Below are 19,444 nucleotides of genomic sequence, written 5' to 3'. Positions count from 1 at the left end.
TGTAGAACACCAAATAATGCACGCAGAGCAGAATTAGGCCGATACCCGCTAATTATCAAAATCCAGAAAAGAGACGTTAAATTCTATAACCACCTAAAAGGAAGCGATTCCCAACCTTGCATAACAAAGCCATCACCTACAGAGAGATGAACCTGGAGAAGAGTCCCCTAAGCAAGCTGGTCCTGGGGCTCTGTTCACAAACACACCCCACAGAGCCCCAGGACAGCAACACAATTAGACCCAACCAAATCATGAGAGAGCAAAAGATAATTCTTTCCAATGTGTCAAGTAATTAACAAAAAACAGAGCAAACTAGAATGCTATTTGGCCCTAAACAGAGAGTACACAGTGGCAGAATACCTGACCACCGTGACTGACCCAAACTTAAGGAAAGCTTTGACTTTGTACAGACTCAGTGAGCATAGCCTTGCTATTGAGAAAGGCCGCCAAAAGCAGAACTGGCTCTCAAGAGAAGACAGGCTATGTGCACACTGCCCACAAAATGAGGACGAAAACTGAACTGCACTTCCTAACCTCCTGCCAAATGTATGACCATATTAGAGACACATATTTCCCTCAGATTACACAGACCCACAAAGAATTCGAAACCAAATCCAATTTTGATAAACTCCCATATTGTCACGACTTCTACCGAAGTCGATGCCCCTCCTTGTTCGGGCGATACTCGGCGGTCGACGTCAGCGGTCTTCTAGCCATTGTTGATCCATTTTTCATTTTCCATTGGTTTTGTCTTGTCTTCCTACACACCTGGTTCCAATCCCATTAATTACATGCTGTGTATTTAACCCTCTGTTTCCCCTCATGTCCTTGTCAGAGATTGTTTGTTGTTATGTGCTCGTGTTGTTGGATTGGTGCGTGACGGGTTATTGTACCAATGTTAATTTTATTATGTTTTTACTTTATTAAACTACTCCAGTTATACCAAGTTTGTTTCTCCTGCGCCTGACTTCCCTGCCACCTACACACATGACGTGACACATATCTACTGGCTGAAATACCACAGTGTGCCATCACAGCAGCAAGATGTGTGACCTGTTGCCACAAGAAAAGGGCAACCAGTGAAGAACAAACACCATTGTAAATACAACCTATATTTATGTTTATTTATTTTCCCTTTCGTACTTTAACTATTTGCACATCATTACAACACTGAATATATATACATAACATGATATTTGAAATGCCTTTATTCTTTTGAAACTTTTGGAAGTGTAATGTCCACTGTAAATTGTTATTGTGTATTTCATATGTAAACATATGTTTCCCATGCCAATAAAGCACATGAATTGAAATGAAATTTGAGAGAGAAAGACCAGGGGAATAGCTGTGTTGGATATCCCCGTGGGTTTTTTATGAGAGATGGTGCAGTGCTGGGGAACGGTTCTGAGGATGGTGCAGTGCTGGGGAACGGTTCTGAGGATGGTGCAGTGCTGGGGAACGGTTCTGAGGATGGTGCAGTGCTGGGGAACGGTTCTGAGGATGGTGCAGTGCTGGGGAACGGTTCTGAGGATGGTGCAGTGCTGGGGAACAGTTCTGAGGATGGTGCAGTGCTGGGGAACAGTTCTGAGGATGGTGCAGTGCTGGGGAACGGTTCTGAGGATGATGCAGCATGACAACTCCTCCAACAGGTACTACAGGTTGGTACAGGAGAGAAAGATAAAGATGGACTGTGCTCCCCAGCTTATTATTATTAACTGAGCTACTTCCAGCATCTTTCGACAAACACCTCATTGATTGGCCAAGATGTGTGTGTGTGTGTGTGTGTGTGTCTGAGTGTGTCTTCATATGAATTGGATTGGGAATCAAATGTGTTCATTTACGAGTTTGTGAGTGTATTCATCCGTGTGTGTGTGTGTGTGTGTGTGTGTGTGTGTGTGTGTGTGTGTGTGTGTGTGTGTGTGTGTGTGTGTGTGTGTGTGTGTGTGTGTGTGTGTGTGTGTGTGTGTGTGTATGTGTGTGTGTGTGAGAGAGAGATTGTGTAGTCACATGCACCGAATAACCTGGTGTAAACTTTGCAGTGAAATGCTAACAAGAAGAATAAAATAAAATATACAAGAATGGAGCTCAATGTACATGGAGGCAGGGTAAAGTGACTAGGCATCAGGATAGATAATAATAAGGTATTAGAGGTAGATATGTACATGAAGGCAGGGTAAAGTGACTAGGCATCAGGATAGATAATAATAAGGTATTAGAGGTAGATATGTACATGAAGGCAGGGTAACGTGACTAGGCATCAGGATAGATAATAATAATAATAAGGTATTAGAGGTAGATATGTACATGGAGGCAGGGTAAAGTGACTAGGCATCAGGATAGATAATAATAAGGTATTAGAGGTAGATATGTACATGAAGGCAGGATAAAGTGACTAGGCATCAGGATAGATAATAATAAGGTATTAGAGGTAGATATGTACATGAAGGCAGGATAAAGAGACTAGGCATCAGGATAGATAATAATAAGGTATTAGAGGTAGATATGTACATGAAGGCAGGGTAATGTGACTAGGTATCAGGATAGATAATAATAAGGTATTTGAGGTAGATATGTACATGAAGGCAGGGTAATGTGACTAGGCATCAGGATAGATAATAATAAGGTAAAATAAAGAACAGCAGAGCAGCAGCAGCTTACGATGAGTGTAAAAGTGTGTGTGTGTATGTGTGTGTGGGGCTTTATTGTCATGGGAAACATATGTTAACATTGCCAAAGCAAGTGAAATAGATAATAAACAAAAGTGAAATAAACAATAAAAATGAACAGTAAACATTACACTCAGAGTTTCCAAAAGACTTAAGACATTTCAAATGTCATATTATGTCTATACACCATGTTGTAACGATGTGCAAATAGTTAGTCTCTCTCTCTCTCTCTCTCTCTCTCTCTCCTTCCTTCCTTTCTCCATTTCCTTCCCCTCACTCTCTTTCTCTTTCTCTCCTTTCTCTTTCTCTTTTACCCCCTCCCTCTCTCCATCCTCCATCTTCTCTATACTGTGAAGGTTAGATCTAGTTATTTGGTCACCAAGGTCTTGGCAATATCTAAAATCAATGTTCATTCATATGATCGGGGAGAAGGCCTATGGGAAATTCCACGATAACAGAATCACTCAGAGTTTTCACTTCAAAATATATGCCAAACAAAAAGCATCGATTTCTAAGTTTAACAAGCAATACAACTCTGCACAAGGACTAATTAGAATAATTTACACACAGACATTTTCACAAGAACACATTCACTGGAAGAACTGGGGAGATGCAATGTTTGGTAACAGAATGACGGTAAACTCTCGCTCAGTTTAAATCTGTTACCAAACTATCTGTCCTTGTGCATAGAATTGTATGGTGTGTGAAACATTGAAATCAATTGGGGGGGTTGTATACATTTTAAAGTGAAAAATTGGACTCTCCGTGTAGTTCCATTACCATGGAAATTCCCCTGTACATGAGGAAGGAATGTTCTGATCCAAAGCACAGTAAAGGTGCAGCCTTGGCCTGCCACATATTATACAGTCAATATAAATGTAAGCAACACCACCCACATACAATAATGTGCAATGTACTCATTTCCTCTAATTGGTCTTTTGACCAATCACATCAGATCTTTTCACATCAGCTCTTTTTCAGAGCGGATCTGATTGGTCAAAAGACCAATAAGTGAATTGGGCTGCCTGTGTGAATGCAGCCAATGTGATTTAAGTCTTAAGACACGTGTCAATATAAGGTTAAATCATGCGGTGACATAAAGAAAAGAAACGCAATAAAAACATTGTCGAGTGACTCATTCCAACCGATATCTATGTTGTATCTCAGGAAGGTAGATGGCTTAATCATTGCTAGAGAAAGACAGTGAGATTTCACACAGCCTAGTTGTGGCGCTCTGTCTGGCTTGTGTCGGGGTGGCAGAGAGGGGGAAATGAAGATGAATTGGCCATAGCTCTAAAGAGGAGAGGAGGAGAGGACAACAGATGAACCCACTCTGCACCGCCAGGCATCCTCTCCTCTGTTGTATTCCATCCCCCTCTTCTTTCCTCTCTCTTCCACCTTCCACTCTTCTGAAACCTTACCTGAGATGAATGTTTTCTTTTTCTGGATTAATGAGTTGTGGGTGGTTATTGTGGCAGACACACACAAACACACCCACACACACAGAACCCCCCACCCCCAACACACATACAAACACTTGCCACGTCCGTAGAGGTAAAACAGACGTTGGGCCGCTGGTGTTGATACATTAACACTCTACAACGTTTCTTTTAAGGCGACATCTGTTGTCTTATTAGAGGCGGCTGGCGAAAATCAATAGGGAGCAAGAGATGGAGAGAGCGAGCCTCACACAAAAGAGAGGAGAGGAGAAAGAGAGAGGGAGGATAAACATGCCCTTTTTAGCTATTCGGCCCCAAAGGCAGGCGAGTGGATCTCCACATTTACCCATTCCGATAGTATTGCACTCGAGGGCCGTTAGAATCCCTAATGCACTCCTTCACATTATTAACAGAGAGAGGCGAGGGAAGGAGCCGATAGCTTGATTCACACTGGAATCTCTCAGAGACTATGGCTGGAACGTTAGACAGCTCAGCCAGGGATACAATGCAATGGATTAGAATGAAAGACTGCAGTAAGACTAGAGCTGAGCCATGGCCCGGGAAATTAAAAACTCAATTAAAAAGAAGTATTTCCCACTTTAGTGGAAAATATACATTTTTCAAATGTTATTTGTCATCTGTCCTTTTCCTATCTTAAAAAATATGCATCATTACTGTTTTCTGAAAGGGTTCCATTTTAATTGAAGGCCGTGCAAACGTCGTTGCATACACATTTCATTCCCCATACAGGGACATTAAGATATGTGTATATTGAATTCTTAAAAGATCAGAATTGTTGGTGCTTTTCTCTCAATAACGGCAACGTATTTCTGTTTGAACAGAAAACTTTAGCTAGTCAAACTATTCATACTACATGTTAATAGAATCTCCCTCCATTTCCAAACACTGTGTTGGTAATGTTTCATGTACCTGACAGATCAAGTAAACCATGATAGTTATATTAAAGTCGATTTTGAAAGATGACTGCTTTTGTATTGCAAATGAACTAGATATTGGGAATATAAGCTGGGATGGGTACTATTTTATTTGTAATGTGGCCTGCATCAATTTCAATGAGGCAATGTGTCTGTAAATGTTTCATCTAAAACATACTGTTAGAATAGGTCAAAGTAATTTCAGACATACCACCCCCATCATTCAAAAATGCACTTCAATAAATCCCATGATGACCAATTTGAGATTTATTCATAACACTACAGTATGTAAGGCTTGAATGTCATGAAGGAATTATTAGTAATGGTATGTTATTTCAGGACAGATTTGGAAATAGTCTCGAGTGGCGCAGCGGTCTAAGACACTGCATTTCAGTGCTAGAGGTGTCACTACAGACCCTGGTTCGATTCCAGGCCGTATCACAACCGGCCGTGATTAGGAATCCTGTAGGGCGGCGCACAATTGGCCCAGCGTTGTCCGGGTTAGGGTTTGGCTGGGATAGGCCGTCATTGTAAATAAGAATTTGTTCTTAATAACTGGCTTGCCTAGTTAAAAAAAAGTTTAAATAAAACATTTTTTTTTAAATAGTCTACCCTATTTGGTGACAAAATATTCATAATATTTTTGTTAATTTGTTTACTCTTTTGTTTGAACATTTCTTCATTCATTAATCCATTAATTCAGATGGCTAGTATATACTTCTGCCCAGAGTACATATAGAATTATTCCACTATATAGGCTTGTGTCCAGGTCTAGGGGGACCTACAGTCAATTCCTTTCAAGACCCCCTGGTATCCCGGCTTCACACAGACAGGGGTTCAAGAACATAACCCTCAATCCCTTCCCTTTCACTCCCTCTTTTCTCTCCATTTTCTCCCCCTCTTTTAACTCCCTCTTTTCAGAGGACATAGAGAGGGAGACTATTGATTTTTCATCATGCATTGTCATGTCAGAGTTATAGCACATTCTCTTTCAGTTCCCTGGTATTGACAACCTGGTCTGTTGGCTTTTCCCTGGCTCTGGCTGGCTCGAGAAAGAAGCCTGTAGAGTTTGTGCTTCGAAAGTGGACTTTTTTCATTATTTTTTTTACCTCAGGATTTTGGGGGTGGCGGAGACAGATATGACGGCTTTGAAATCCTTCAAGCCTTCCCACACACACACCTAACTTGGATGTTGCCAGTTGAAGAGAAAAATTAAAAAGAAATGCCGATTGATGTCGTTGGGGCTGAAGAATCCTCAAAAAAAGTCTCAGACTTCATGGACAGACATGCAGTGGATAGAGTCCTCTGAGTTCAAACGCAACATCTTTGAAGTAAAACTTGCTTCAAAGCCATGTAACTTGTTAAGGCAAGAGCATTCCTGGCAACATACGAGGAAATGCCTCTTGACAACATAATAATAATAATAATGAGATATCAATTTCCTTGCCTCTGCTTATTATTAGCTCAATTATAATTTTGCATTATCATGATGATGTGGCTGATAACACTTTGCTTCTTGAAAGTCCAATATCTTAAACTTGATTGCTGACATGCAAAACATTTTGGGACTGTATGAACAGTGGACTAATGGAAAAACAATTGCCACATCTTGTCAATTTGTTACTTTCAAGCCCACTTGCCTGACAAGCTAACAAATGGGATCCTATACTATTCTGTTGAGTTACCTCAGAATCACATTTGAATGAATTACTTCTGGGTTTTGAATTCATCTAACCAATCACAGCCTCAGCATCCCTGTTACCCACAAGACACCATAAAGTGAGAACACATTAAGCATCTCCAATAACTTTCTGTACTTACCACGTCTGTTATCTTCTCTCCGCAAAGCCAAGCCGTCGTTACTGGTCCTTCAGTTCCTCCACCTCTGACATTTTCTGTTTCCTGATGGAAACACATCAAGACAGAAAGCAGTGAGTGGGGCCATTCCTCTGGTGCACTCTGCGCTGCACTAGCTGGTAGCGTGAGGCTAATTGCTAATTGGCTCCGGTAGATGGAGGTTGAAGATATTGCACCACTGAATTATCCTCTTGCGCCAACTAGCTAAGGGCTAGGTGTAGGATAGGGTAGGGTGGAGTGATAGTCTTGACGAAGGCTACAGGCTAAACTGTTGGGTCTCTCTGGTGGCTAATGTTTGGAATAAGAATAATCGAAGTATGTACACTTTCAGTGTTTTCTTTCCCCTTATTAAGGATTAGCCTCTTCTAGAGCAATAGTCTTCCTCATATTCAGAAAATAAACGGTCTCTCCATGTTCTCTGCAGATACCTGGGAGGTCTACAAGAGGAGGCCTGGCTAGCTAAGTCACAGCCAGAAAAAAAAAATGGCTGTCGACAGTCAATCTCCAAAAGAGACAACAGTAACATTAAAAGCCCTGGACAGAATTTGGATCAGCGGTGTCTAGCTGTTTTGATCTATGACCCCCAGAAACTTCACAAGAAGGTAACCAGGTACTGGGCAGTAAAAATGAATGTGAATGTGTTAAAAAAAAAGGGGTTAAATATGGGTCTTATATCTCTCTGACACTTCATAACATACTTCCTTTAGATTTATTTTTGACTATCTGTTTTGCCATTTATGAATGTATTATTCAAAAGGTTTCTGTGGGCTAATAACAATAAGGCCAAATTCAATGTTTCATCAAATAATACTTTTAAAAAAGTGAATTGATACCTACAGGGGTCTTAAGAATCCCAATCAAATAGATGAAATATCAATGGTATGAAAATCATAAAACCATTCCATATGTTAGCTTAGTAAACCCCCCCCCCCCCGCATGCACACACTATTACCCACACAAACTATCTGCTATCTGAAGGACTAGGACTATCCGCTATCTGAAGGACTAGGCACTAACACCAATAACGTACACTACAACAGCAGAAATCTCCAGTATTGATAAAACCCCCCCACTGCACCCTGCCCACAGCCCCCTCCTAAAGAAGTCAGTAGGGTTTAAAGCATCCTTGGGGGAAAATTGCATTTGTTCTCCTTCCTTGTTTGTCTTTTCTTGTTCTTTGCTGTGGAAGCAAATAATCGAAGAACACAGAAAACCAATTGTGAGGGCTTGGGCGTACTTTTGCTGTTGAAAGCATTAAAAGTCTACCCAGAACTCCCCTCTTCTCCCTTCCGGCCCTCTGTCCAAGCCCTTCTGACTTAGTGGTACGCTCTTTGCCTGAAACTTGGCTGAGATGAGCTAGCATAATGGAAAAAGTTCAGCTTAAACTGCACTCCCTGAGTGTACATATGTAGAAATTACCTCAACTAACCTGTACCCCCGCACATTGACTCGGTACCGGTACCCCCTGTATATAGCCTCGTTATTGTGTTACTTTAATTATTACTTTTTATTTTAGTCTACTTGGTAAATATTTTCTTCACTCTTCTTGAACTGCACTGTTGGTTAAGGGCTTGTAAGTAAGCATTTCACGGTAAAGTCTACACTTGCTGTATTCGGCGCATGTGACAAATAACATTTGATTTGATCAATTTTTAAAAAAACGAACAAAGTAAAAGTATATTCTTTTATCACATAATGAAATCAAATAAACTTCCCGCAAGCAAATAGTTTACCTCACCCTTGGCACGGCCGGCTACAGGGATGTATTTGAAATACAGGCTTACTGCCTGACAGTGGTCATTGGGTTGTTATTCAGTTGGGGGCCATGAAATGTCCACATTACAGTAGTGTAAAGTCAAATATTTGGCTTTTGTGGACTAGACGGACAGACGGGCGGGCGGGCGGAGAGACAGACTTCTCTGCTCTGTTAATATTGCGGTGAAATTAGTTAATAGGCTTTACCTGCACACACACACACACCCAAGGTACACCCACATTACTCACCATAACCTACTCTGTCACCTGTGTCACGCCCTCACCTTAGAGAGTCTGTTTTATTCTCTATTTGGTTACTTCAGGGGGTGACTTGGGTGGGTAAATCTATGTTTATATTTCCTTGTTGGCCTAGTATGGTTCCCAATCAGAGGCAGCTGTTTATCATTGTCTCTGATTGGGGATCATACTTAGGCAGCCCTTTTTCCCACCTGAGATTGTGGGATCTTGTTTTTGCATTGTGCCGTCTAGCCCTGCAGAACGTTACGTTCGGTTTAGCATTTTCTTGTTTTGTTGGCGTTCATTATTAAAGTTAATGATGTACGCCTACCACGCTGCACCTTGGTCTCCTCATTCAAACGACGAGCGTAACAACCTGGCCATGTACAGCTTTCTCACTCAGCCACAAAATAACTAATCTCACACATAATTCTGCAGCCGACAGCTCTAGACCCTGTTCCAATCCACTGTCTCATGTTAGCCTAGCTGTGACTCTGTACATGAGACAAACCACTGCAAGGAGCCAGGTGGAAACTGTTACACCTCCCGACAGGCCTCCACCATTCACAGCCCCCTTGTTTTACAGAAACTGTCCCCTATCCCAGGGGTTCCCACACTGGTGTGCCTTGAGGAAATGTTCCTATTCTTTATTAAAAAAATTTACACTCACTTATAAACACGGCCCGTGGATGTAATGCACATGGCATTTTGACTTAGGAGCACTAGTGGCAGTCAGATAAAACATTAAATGGTTACATCTTTATCATTGTTTCAAGTCTGGTGTGCTCAGGCTGGTATTACATTTGTATCATTTGAAGGGTGCGCATCACGAACAAAGTCATTTGTATCAATTTGTCTGTGATAACCATTAGCAAAGTCTTCGTAGGCTTAGCCAGAGTCATTTATTTCATAAAGTATTGCTCTGGGCTTAACTATACCACAGCCCCTGGTACAGTATGGCTTTGGGCTTAACTATACCACAGCCCCTGGTACAGTATGGCTCTGGGCTTAACTATACCACAGCCCCTGGTACAGTATGGCTCTGGGCTTAACTATACCACAGCCCCTGGTACAGTATGGCTCTGGGCTTAACTATACCACAGCCCCTGGTACAGTATGGCTCTGGGCTTAACTATACCACAGCCCCTGGTACAGTATGGCTCTGGGCTTAACTATACCACAGCCTCTGGTACAGTATGGCTCTGGGCTTAACTATACCACAGCCTCTGGTACAGTATGGCTCTGGGCTTAACTATACCACAGCCTCTGGTACAGCATGGCTCTGGGCTTAACCTGTTGGGGCTAGGGGGCAGTATTTTCACGGCTGGATAAAAAAACGTACCCGATTTAATCTGGTTACTAATCCTACCCAGTAACTAGAATATGCATATACTTATTATATATGGATAGAAAATACCCTAAAGTTTCTAAAACTGTTTGAATGGTGTCTGTGAGTATAACAGAACTCATTTGGCAGGCAAAACCCTGAGACATTTTCTGACAGGAAGTGGATACCTGATGTGTTGAATTACCTTTAAGCCTATGCCATTGAAACACACAGGGGTTGATTAATGTTTTGGCACTTCCTATTGCTTCCACTAGATGTCACCAGCCTTTACAAAGTGTTTTGAGTCTTTTACTGTGAGATCTGACCGAACAAGAGCCATGGAACGGTGATGGCCGATTAGACTCTGGCGCGAGTTCATGTTGGGTACCCTCGTTCCAATACGTTATAAAAGAGAATGCATTCGTCCACCTTGAATATTATTCATGTTCTGGTTAAAAAAGGCCCTAATGATTTATGCCATACAACGTTTGACATGTTTGAACGAACGTAAATATATTTTTTCCCCTCGTTCATGAAGTGAAGTCCGGCGGGCTTAGATCATGTGCTAACAAGACGGAGATTTTTGGACATAAATGATGAGCTTTTTTGAACAAAACTACATTCGTTATGGACCTGTGATACCTGGAAGTGACATCTGATGAAGAGAATCAAAGGTAATGGATTATTTACATAGTATTTTCGATTTTAGATCTCCCCAACATGGCGGCTAGTCTGTATCGCAACGCGTATTTTTCTGGGCGCAGTGCTCAGATTATTGCAAAGTGTGATTTCCCAGTAAGGTTATTTTTAAATCTGGCAAGTTGATTGCGTTCAAGAGATGTAAATCTATAATTCTTTGAATGACAATATAATATTTTACCAATGTTTTCTCATTTTAATTATTTAATTTGTGGTGCTGACTTGACTGCCGGTTATTGGAGGGAAACGATTTCCTCAACATCAATGCCATAGTAAAACGCTGTTTTTGGATATAAATATGAACTTGATAGAACTAAAAATGCATGCATTGTCTAACATAATGTCCTAGGAGTGTCATCTGATGGAGATTGTAAAAGGTTAGTGCATCATTTTAGCTGGTTTTATGGTTTTGGTGACCCTGTCTTTGAATTGACAAAACATTACACACAGCTATTGTCAATGTACTCTCCTAACATAATCTAACTTTATGCTTTCGCCGTAAAACCTTTTTGAAATCGGACAACGTGGTTAGATTAAGGAGATGTTTATCTTTCAAAGGGTGTAAGATAGTTGTATGTTTGAAAAATTTGAATTTTGACATTTATTTGGTTTCAAATTTGCCGCTCTTGAAATGCACCTGCTGTTGATGGAGTGCACCACGGGGGGGGACGCTAGTGTCCCACCTAGCCCATAGAGGTTAACTAAACCACAGCCTCTGGTACAGTATTGTCACGACTTCCGCCGAAGTTGGCTCCTCTCCTTGTTCGGGCAGCGGTCGACGTCACCGGCTTTCTAGCCATCGCCACTCCATTTTTCATTTGTTTTGTCTTGTTCCCTGCACAGCTGGTTTTCATTCCCCAATCACACTACATGTATTTATTCCTCTGTTCCCCCTCATGTCTTTGTGTGAAATTGTTTGTGTGTTACATGTTTTGTACGCACTAGGCTTGCGTGCGTTCTTTTGTGTTATTTCACAAAGCCTGTTTGTATTGTTATACATTTGATGTTTTGTAACTGTTTTGCTCGCTTTACACTTTGCCTTGTTGGCTGGAGGTTTTTTGGACGCAGCTGCGTCAGCAGGAGCAGGTACCCCGGTCAGAGGAGTTGAGGAGCGCGTCCAGGAACACGCGGCAATGCTGCATCGTCTCGGTGCCATGATGGATCGCGTTGTCCAGACCATGGACCGCTGGGAGAGACAGGAAGTCTCTCCAGCACCTCGACCAGCGCAACCGGGGTTACCTCTACCCGTCCCGTCCGGATCCAGTTCCAGTGGAATGCGTCTCTCCCTTCCCAGGGAGTATGATGGGACGGCAGCACAGTGCCAGGGGTTCCTCTTACAACTGGACCTATACCTGGCCACCGTTCACCCAGCTCCCTCGGGAAGGGAGAGAGTGTCCGCCCTCGTCTCATGCCTCTGGAGTGGGAAAACGCCGTGTGGGGAGAGGAAGACGCGGTGTTGGACCACTTCAAGGAGTTCACTCGCTTCCGGGCCGTCTTTGACCATCCGCCTGAAGGCAGGGGATGAGGAGCGCACAGGAGTTCGCGCTGGAATTCCGGACCTTGGCCGCCGGAGCAGGATGGAACAACAGGGTCCTCATCGACCACTATCGATGCAGCCTGCGCGAGAATGTCCGACGAGAGTTGGCCTGCAGGGATGCCACCATCCCCTTTGACTAACTGGTGGATCTGTCCATCCGGTTGGATAACCTGCTGGTCACCCGTGGACGTCCTGAGGGGGCTCTGTCGGTTCCATCTCCCAGCACTCCCGCTCCGGTGCCCATGGAGTTGGGAGGGGCTGCGCGTAGGGAGGCTGGAGGAGGGGCCTTCACGTGCACCATCTGTGGCCGCAGAGGGCACACTGCCGGTCGGTGCCGGGTTGGTCCCTCTGGGAGTCGAGGCAGCAAGCAGGGCACTCTGGCGTCACCCCAGGTGAGTCTGCACCACTCTCATTCAGAGTCCTCTGTTGTCCACATGTTTGTACTGGTTTGTTTCCCTGAGATTTCCCAGCATAAGGCGCTCGTCGATTCAGGCGCAGCTGGGAATTTTATTGACAGAGTGTTAGCCCTTAGTTTAGGGATCCCCATTATTCCTGTGGTTAGACCTTTCCCGGTACACGCTCTGAATAGTTGACCATTAGGGTCTGGGCTAATCAGGGAAGCCACCATCTCCCTGGCCATGGAGATGCAGGGGGGTCACAAGGAGAGAATCAGTCTCTTTCTCATTGACTCTCCTGCGTTTCCCGTGGTACTAGGACTTCCCTGGTTGGCTCGTCATAACCCCACTATTTCCTGGCAACAGAGGGCTCTCACGGGGTGGTCACGAGAGTGGGCAAATGCTGTGTGGGTGGGACGGCAGCACTGGATAAACCATGCCGCCTCCGTATTCTAAAAACAACGCTCCATTGGGAGGTGTGTAGGGGTTTCCGTTGGTGCTACCATGGTGGAAAGTCCAGACCAGGTCTCCACCGTGCGCATCCCCCCAGAATATGCCGATTTGGCTCTCGCCTTCTGTAAAAAGAAGGCGACTCAATTACCACCCCATCGACGGGGGGTGTCACAAAGAGTAGGCCAGAAGGCTAAACTGGAAAACCTAACCTCCATCAAAATAAAAAGATGGCGTAGCCGCAAAAGTTCTTCTGTGCAAGGGTGTTTATTTACATAGTGATTCCGTAACAAAAACAACAGTACTGCCATCAAACGTATACCTTATGGGACAGCTTAAAAACAATGCTGCCCCACCCACAGCTCAATATAAAAATGCCTCTCGATGAACTGAAAGACAGGCTCCTTTTGTAGGGGTAGCCCCTCCCCTCAGAACAATTAACACTAATTAATTAAGCAATTACCTATTCAAACCTACATTTTCCATTTAACTAAACATACTCATTGCAACACGTTTTTTATAAAACAATATCACATTTACAAAATTACATCACTACTGACAGTGTCTTTCTGTCACGTCCTGACCAGTATAGAGTATATTTGGTTATTGTAGTTTGGTCAGGACGTGGCAGAGGGTAGTTGATGTATGTTTATGGGGTTTGTCACTGGTCTATGTCTGTGTTTCTATGTTTAGTTGATTGGGGTTGGACTCTCAATTGAAGGCAGGTGTGTTGAGTTGCCTTTGATTGGGAGTCCTATATAGTAGGGTGTGTTTGTCTTTGTGTTTCGTGGGTAGTTGTATTTCACACTGCGAGTGAATGTATAGCCTGTGAAACTGTCACTAGTCGTTCGTTGTTTTCTTGTTTTCACGTGTTCACATTTATTTAATAAATTAAGATGATGAGCACGCAACCCGCTGCGTATTGGTCCACTTTCTCTGACAGTGACTTGAACATATCATCAGAAGACGAGGATCGTGACAGAACTACCCACCACAACAGGACCAAGCAGCGGAGAAGGGAGCGGGACGCTGAATATATGGATTATTGTGAGAAGTGGACTTGGGAAGAGATACTGGCCGGAGAGGGCCCGTGGAAGAAGGCTGGGGTGGAACAGGAATGCTACCGGGGGACACGTCTGGCTAGGAAGCTGGAGAGGCACCCCAATAATTTTTTTGGGGGGGCACACGGGTAGTTTGGCTGGGCGTTGGAAGAGCCATAAGCCAGCTACCCATGAGTGCAGGAAGGAGTGAAGAAGGTGGAGAGCGCCGTGTTTCGCCGAGGTGCGCAGTATCTCGGCCATACGCATGCACAGCCCAGTCCGCCCTGTACCAGCACCCCGCTCGTGCAGGGCTACTAGTTCCATCCAGCCAGGACGGGTTGTGCAGGCGGTGCGATCACGGCCACCTGTGCGCCTCCATGGCCCAGTCTTTCCGGTTCCTGCCTCTCGGAGTATCCCGGAAGTGAGTACTCCCAGTCTAGCACGACCAGTACCAGCAACCCGGACCAAGCTTCCCAATAGTCAGCCTAGTCCTGTTCAGCCTGTTCCCGCTCCCCGCACTAGCCTTGAGGTGCGTGTGCCCAGGCTGGCACATCCTGTACCAGCCCCACGCATCAGGCATCTAGTGCGTCAACCCAGCCTTGCCAGTCTGGAGCCGCCAGAGCCGCCCGCCAGTCAGGAGCCGCCAGAGCCGCCCGTCAGTCAGGAGCCGCCAGAGCCGCCCGCCAGTCAGGAGCTGCCAGAGCGGCCCGCCGTTCCGGATCTGCCAGAGCGGCCCGCCGTGCCGGGTCTGCCAGAGCGGCCGTCCGCCAGCCGGGCGCAGCCATCGCCGCTCGCCAGCCATGCGCAGCCATGCGCAGCCATCGTCGCCCGCCAGCTGGGCGCAGCCAGGGTCGTCCGCCAGCCGGGCGCAGCAAGGGTCGTCCGCCAGCCGGGCGCAGCAAGGGTCGTCCGCCAGCCGGGCGCGGCAAGAATCGCCCGCCAGCCGGGCGAAGTTAGGGGCGCCACTTAAGTGGACTACGTCAGGGATGGAGCGGAGTCCACATCCCGCACCTGAGCCGCCTCCCATATAGGTGGGTTGGGGAGGGGGGGTGTAGCACTGTGCCGTCGTTGACGGCAGCCACCCTCCCTTCCCTCCCTTTTTTGTTTAGGGGATTTTTCTGGTTGTTTTGGGGGGGTTTTCTGTGTTTTGTGTAGGTGCATTCCGGGGTCTGCACCTTTGAGGGGGGGTACTGTCACGTCCTGACCAGTATAGAGTATATTTGGTTATTGTAATTTGGTCAGGACGTGGCAGAGGGTAGTTGATGTATGTTTATGGGGTTTGTCACTGGTCTATGTCTGTGTTTCTATGTTTAGTTGATTGGGGTTGGACTCTCAATTGAAGGCAGGTGTGTTGAGTTGCCTTTGATTGGGAGTCCTATATAGTTAGGGTGTGTTTGTCTTTGTGTTTCGTGGGTAGTTGTATTTCGCACTGCGAGTGAATGTATAGCCTGTGAAACTGTCACTAGTCGTTCGTTGTTTTCTTGTTTTCACGTGTTCACATTTATTTAATAAATTAAGATGATGAGCACGCAACCCGCTGCGTATTGGTCCACTTTCTCTGACAGTGACTTCAACATATCGTCAGAAGACGAGGATCGTGACACTTTCAATATGCCCATTTACATTAATGAGCAATTCCGGACAGGCACTACAAAGTAAGCCCAATTCCCTTAGCTCGGGTCCTTATCCAGCATACCCGGAAGCTACAGAGATGGAGAGAGAGAGGAACAGAACAAACAACACGCTCATCCATAACATCTAAGTATAATAAATATTGCTTATATTAAATATGAACACTTGTATGTTTATTTCTTTATACCCTAACCGGTTACTGACGTAAGTGTGAAATGTATGTACTAAGATAGAGAAGTTAACTTGTGTGTCGACCCACATTGTTAATTTATCTGATAATGGAGCAGGGAGGAGTGATGAATGTGTGCGTGCGTTAAAGTACCAAATGCTGGTCGCGGCCAGTGACGGACTTCTACGTCACAGGGGGATTGTGCGATAAATCTCCTGGTAGACGCTGCACTTCCCAGGAGTCACGTGTATCCCCTGTCACAAGCAGAGATGGCGGCTATGGAGACATATGTCTCCGAATCCCTACATCAGGGGTACATTCGGTCCTCCACTTCACCCGCCTCCTCGAGTTTCTTTTTGTGAAGAAGAAGGATGGAGGTCTGCGCCCGTGCATTGACTATCGAGGTCTAAATCAAATCATGGTGAGGTACAGTTACCCACTACCTCTTATCAACACGGCGATTGAGTCAATGCATTGGGCGTGCTTCTTCACTAAACTGGATCTCAGGAGTGCGTACAACCTGGTGCGTATCCGGGAGGGAGACAAGTGGAAATCGGCGTTTAGTACCACCTCAGGGCATTTTAAGAGTACCTCGTCATGCCGTACGGGTTGATGAATGCTCCATCAGTCTTCCATTCCTTTGTAGACAAGATTTTCAGGGACCTGCACTGGCAGGGTGTAGTGGTGTATATCAATGACATTCTGATATACTCCGCTACACGCGCCGAGCATGTGTCCTTGGTGCGCAAGGTACTTGGACAACTGTTGGAGCATGACCTGTACGTCAAGGCTGAGAAATGCCTGTTCCACAGCCTCTGGTACAGTATGGCTCTGGGCTTAACTATACCACAGCCTCTGGTACAGTATGGCTCTGGGCTTAACTATACCACAGCCTCTGCCATAGAAACAAACAGAGCATTGTGTCTGTGGTTACACCTTTACAATGCAGAAGACCTCTCATCTGTAGCCCAAACCATTCAACACTAAAGACCTATTTTACCGGAGCTAGCTACATTTTCTTCTTTCTGGTGTAGAGTCGCAGGACGATCTTAAAAGGGTACACACAAATTAACCATCATCAGTAAGGAACTATTAAAATATTTCAAATAAACCCTATTTAATGTATTAAAAAAATTGTCACAGGAAATAGATGGTTTGCAGAATGGATCAGATGAGATGGAGGTCGTTAACAGCAAGTGTACATCCCATCAAGGTGTGCCACGTTTCAAAAAAGGTTGGGGATAACTGCCATATCCACTCCTCAGTAACAGTAGTTAGAGTGAGAGGAGTGACATCTCAAACAGGAAAGAAGGTAGGGGGGTTGTATTGATATCCTAGGAACACACACACAAAGCCCTGTAAGGGGAGGGAGCGTGCAGCGTTGTTGTAAGGGCTCTGTGAGTGGAGGGAGCGTGCAGCGTTGTTGTGAGGGCTCTGTGAGGGGAGGGAGAGTACAGCGTTGTTGTGAGGGCTTTGTGAGGGGAGGGAGCATACAGCATTGTTGTGAGGGCTTTGTGAGGGGAGGGAGCATACAGCATTGTTGTGAGGGCTTTGTGAGGGGAGGGAGCAGACAGCGTTGCTGTAAGGGCTTTGTGATGGGAGGGAGCATGAAGTGTTGCTGTAAGGGCTTTATGAGAGGGAGCGTGAGGTGTTGCTGTAAGAGATTTGTGAGTGGGAGCGTGAAGTGTTGCTGTAAGGGATTTGTGAGGGGAGGGAGCGTGAAGTGTTGCTGTAAGGGCTTTATGAGAGGGAGCGTGAGTTGTTGCTGTAAGGGATTTGTGAGGGGAGGGAGCGTGAAGTGTTGCTGTAAGGGATTTGTGAGGAGAGGGAGCGTGAAGTGTTGCTGTAAGGGCTTTGTGAGGTGGGGGAGCGTGAAGTGTTGCTGTAAGGGCTTTGTGAGGTGGGGGAGCGTGAAGTGTTGCTGTAAGGGATTTGTGAGGTGGGGGAGCGTGAAGTGTTGCTGTAAGGGATTTGTAAGGGGAGGGAGCGTGAAGTGTTGCTATAAGGGCTTTATGAGAGGGAGTGTGAAGCGTTGCTGTAAGGGCTTTGTGAGGGGAAGGAGCGTGAAGTGTTGCTGTAAGGGCTTTATGAGAGGGAGCGTGAAGCGTTGCTGTAAGGGATTTGTGAGGGGAGGGAGCGTGAAGCGTTGCTGTAAGGGCTTTGTGAGGGGAAGGAGCGTGAAGTGTTTCTGTAAGGGATTTGTGATGGGAGGGAGCGTGAAGTGTTGCTGTAAGGGCTTTGTGATGGTAGGGAGCGTGAAGTGTTGCTGTAAGGGCTTTGTGATGGTAGGGAGCGTGAAGTGTTGCTGTAAGGGATTTGTGAGGGGAGGGAGCGTGAAGTGTTGCTGTAAGGGCTTTGTAGTCAAGGAATCAGCAAGAGAGATGAGTTTTATTTGGAAAGGTCAGGCCTCCTGCGAGAGACGGAGAGAGGGAAGGAAGGAGAGAGATAATCTGATTCATCAGTGTCACTCGTCAGCTCAGGAGGAACAGTGCTGGTGCAGCCGCCGGGGAATCAGAGTTCCCATCAGCCACACACATGGGAGGGCGACGAGACTCACCGTCGGCATACTGGAGACTGAAGACCCCCACATATTCTGATACTGATGTACATACACACGCTGACAGACACAGATACTGATGTACACACACAGATACTGATACTGATGTACACACACACTGACAGACACAGATACTGATGTACACACACACTGACAGACAGGGTTGGAAGAGTGTGTATGCATGTGTGCATTTTGGTTTTGCATGTTCAGGCGCGCGTGTGCACATGTGCATCTCTGCTTGCCCGCGAGAGTGTGTGTGTGTGTGTGTGTATGCAAATGCATGGCATGGCTTCACTCGGGATGTGCCAACTCACCAGCTCAAGTCTGCGTGGCGCAGGGGGTCTGGCAGGGAGTCTGCTGAGAGAAGAAGACCCGCGGTCAGGAAGTCTGCTCCCGGGGAACAATACACAGAGCCAGGCAGACAGACAGGAAGACAGACACCCAGGCAGGCATCCACACAACACAGCAGCTCTGTGCTGCAGCCTTCTGTTTGTCCCATTCTGAAGCTGACAAATCACTGACTGTTACACGTTTTAATCCAGATTAGCGAGTCGACTGAGTGCTGGCACTGGCTGGCATGTGGTTAGATTCTCTCGCCCTCTCTCTCTTGCTCTCTCTCTCGCTTCATTAGCTGGGGTAACTTTCATGCACACGTGCCTACATTACGGCTGTTTCAGATGGTCAGTATTGGAGGGAACGCTCAGTAGTTTTGCATGGTGAATGCTAATGCTAACAGACGGTCTGATACT

This window comes from Salmo salar, chromosome ssa08, assembly GCF_905237065.1.
Source record: "Salmo salar chromosome ssa08, Ssal_v3.1, whole genome shotgun sequence".
Taxonomy (NCBI): domain Eukaryota; kingdom Metazoa; phylum Chordata; class Actinopteri; order Salmoniformes; family Salmonidae; genus Salmo; species Salmo salar.
This window is presented reverse-complemented; position numbering follows the sequence as displayed.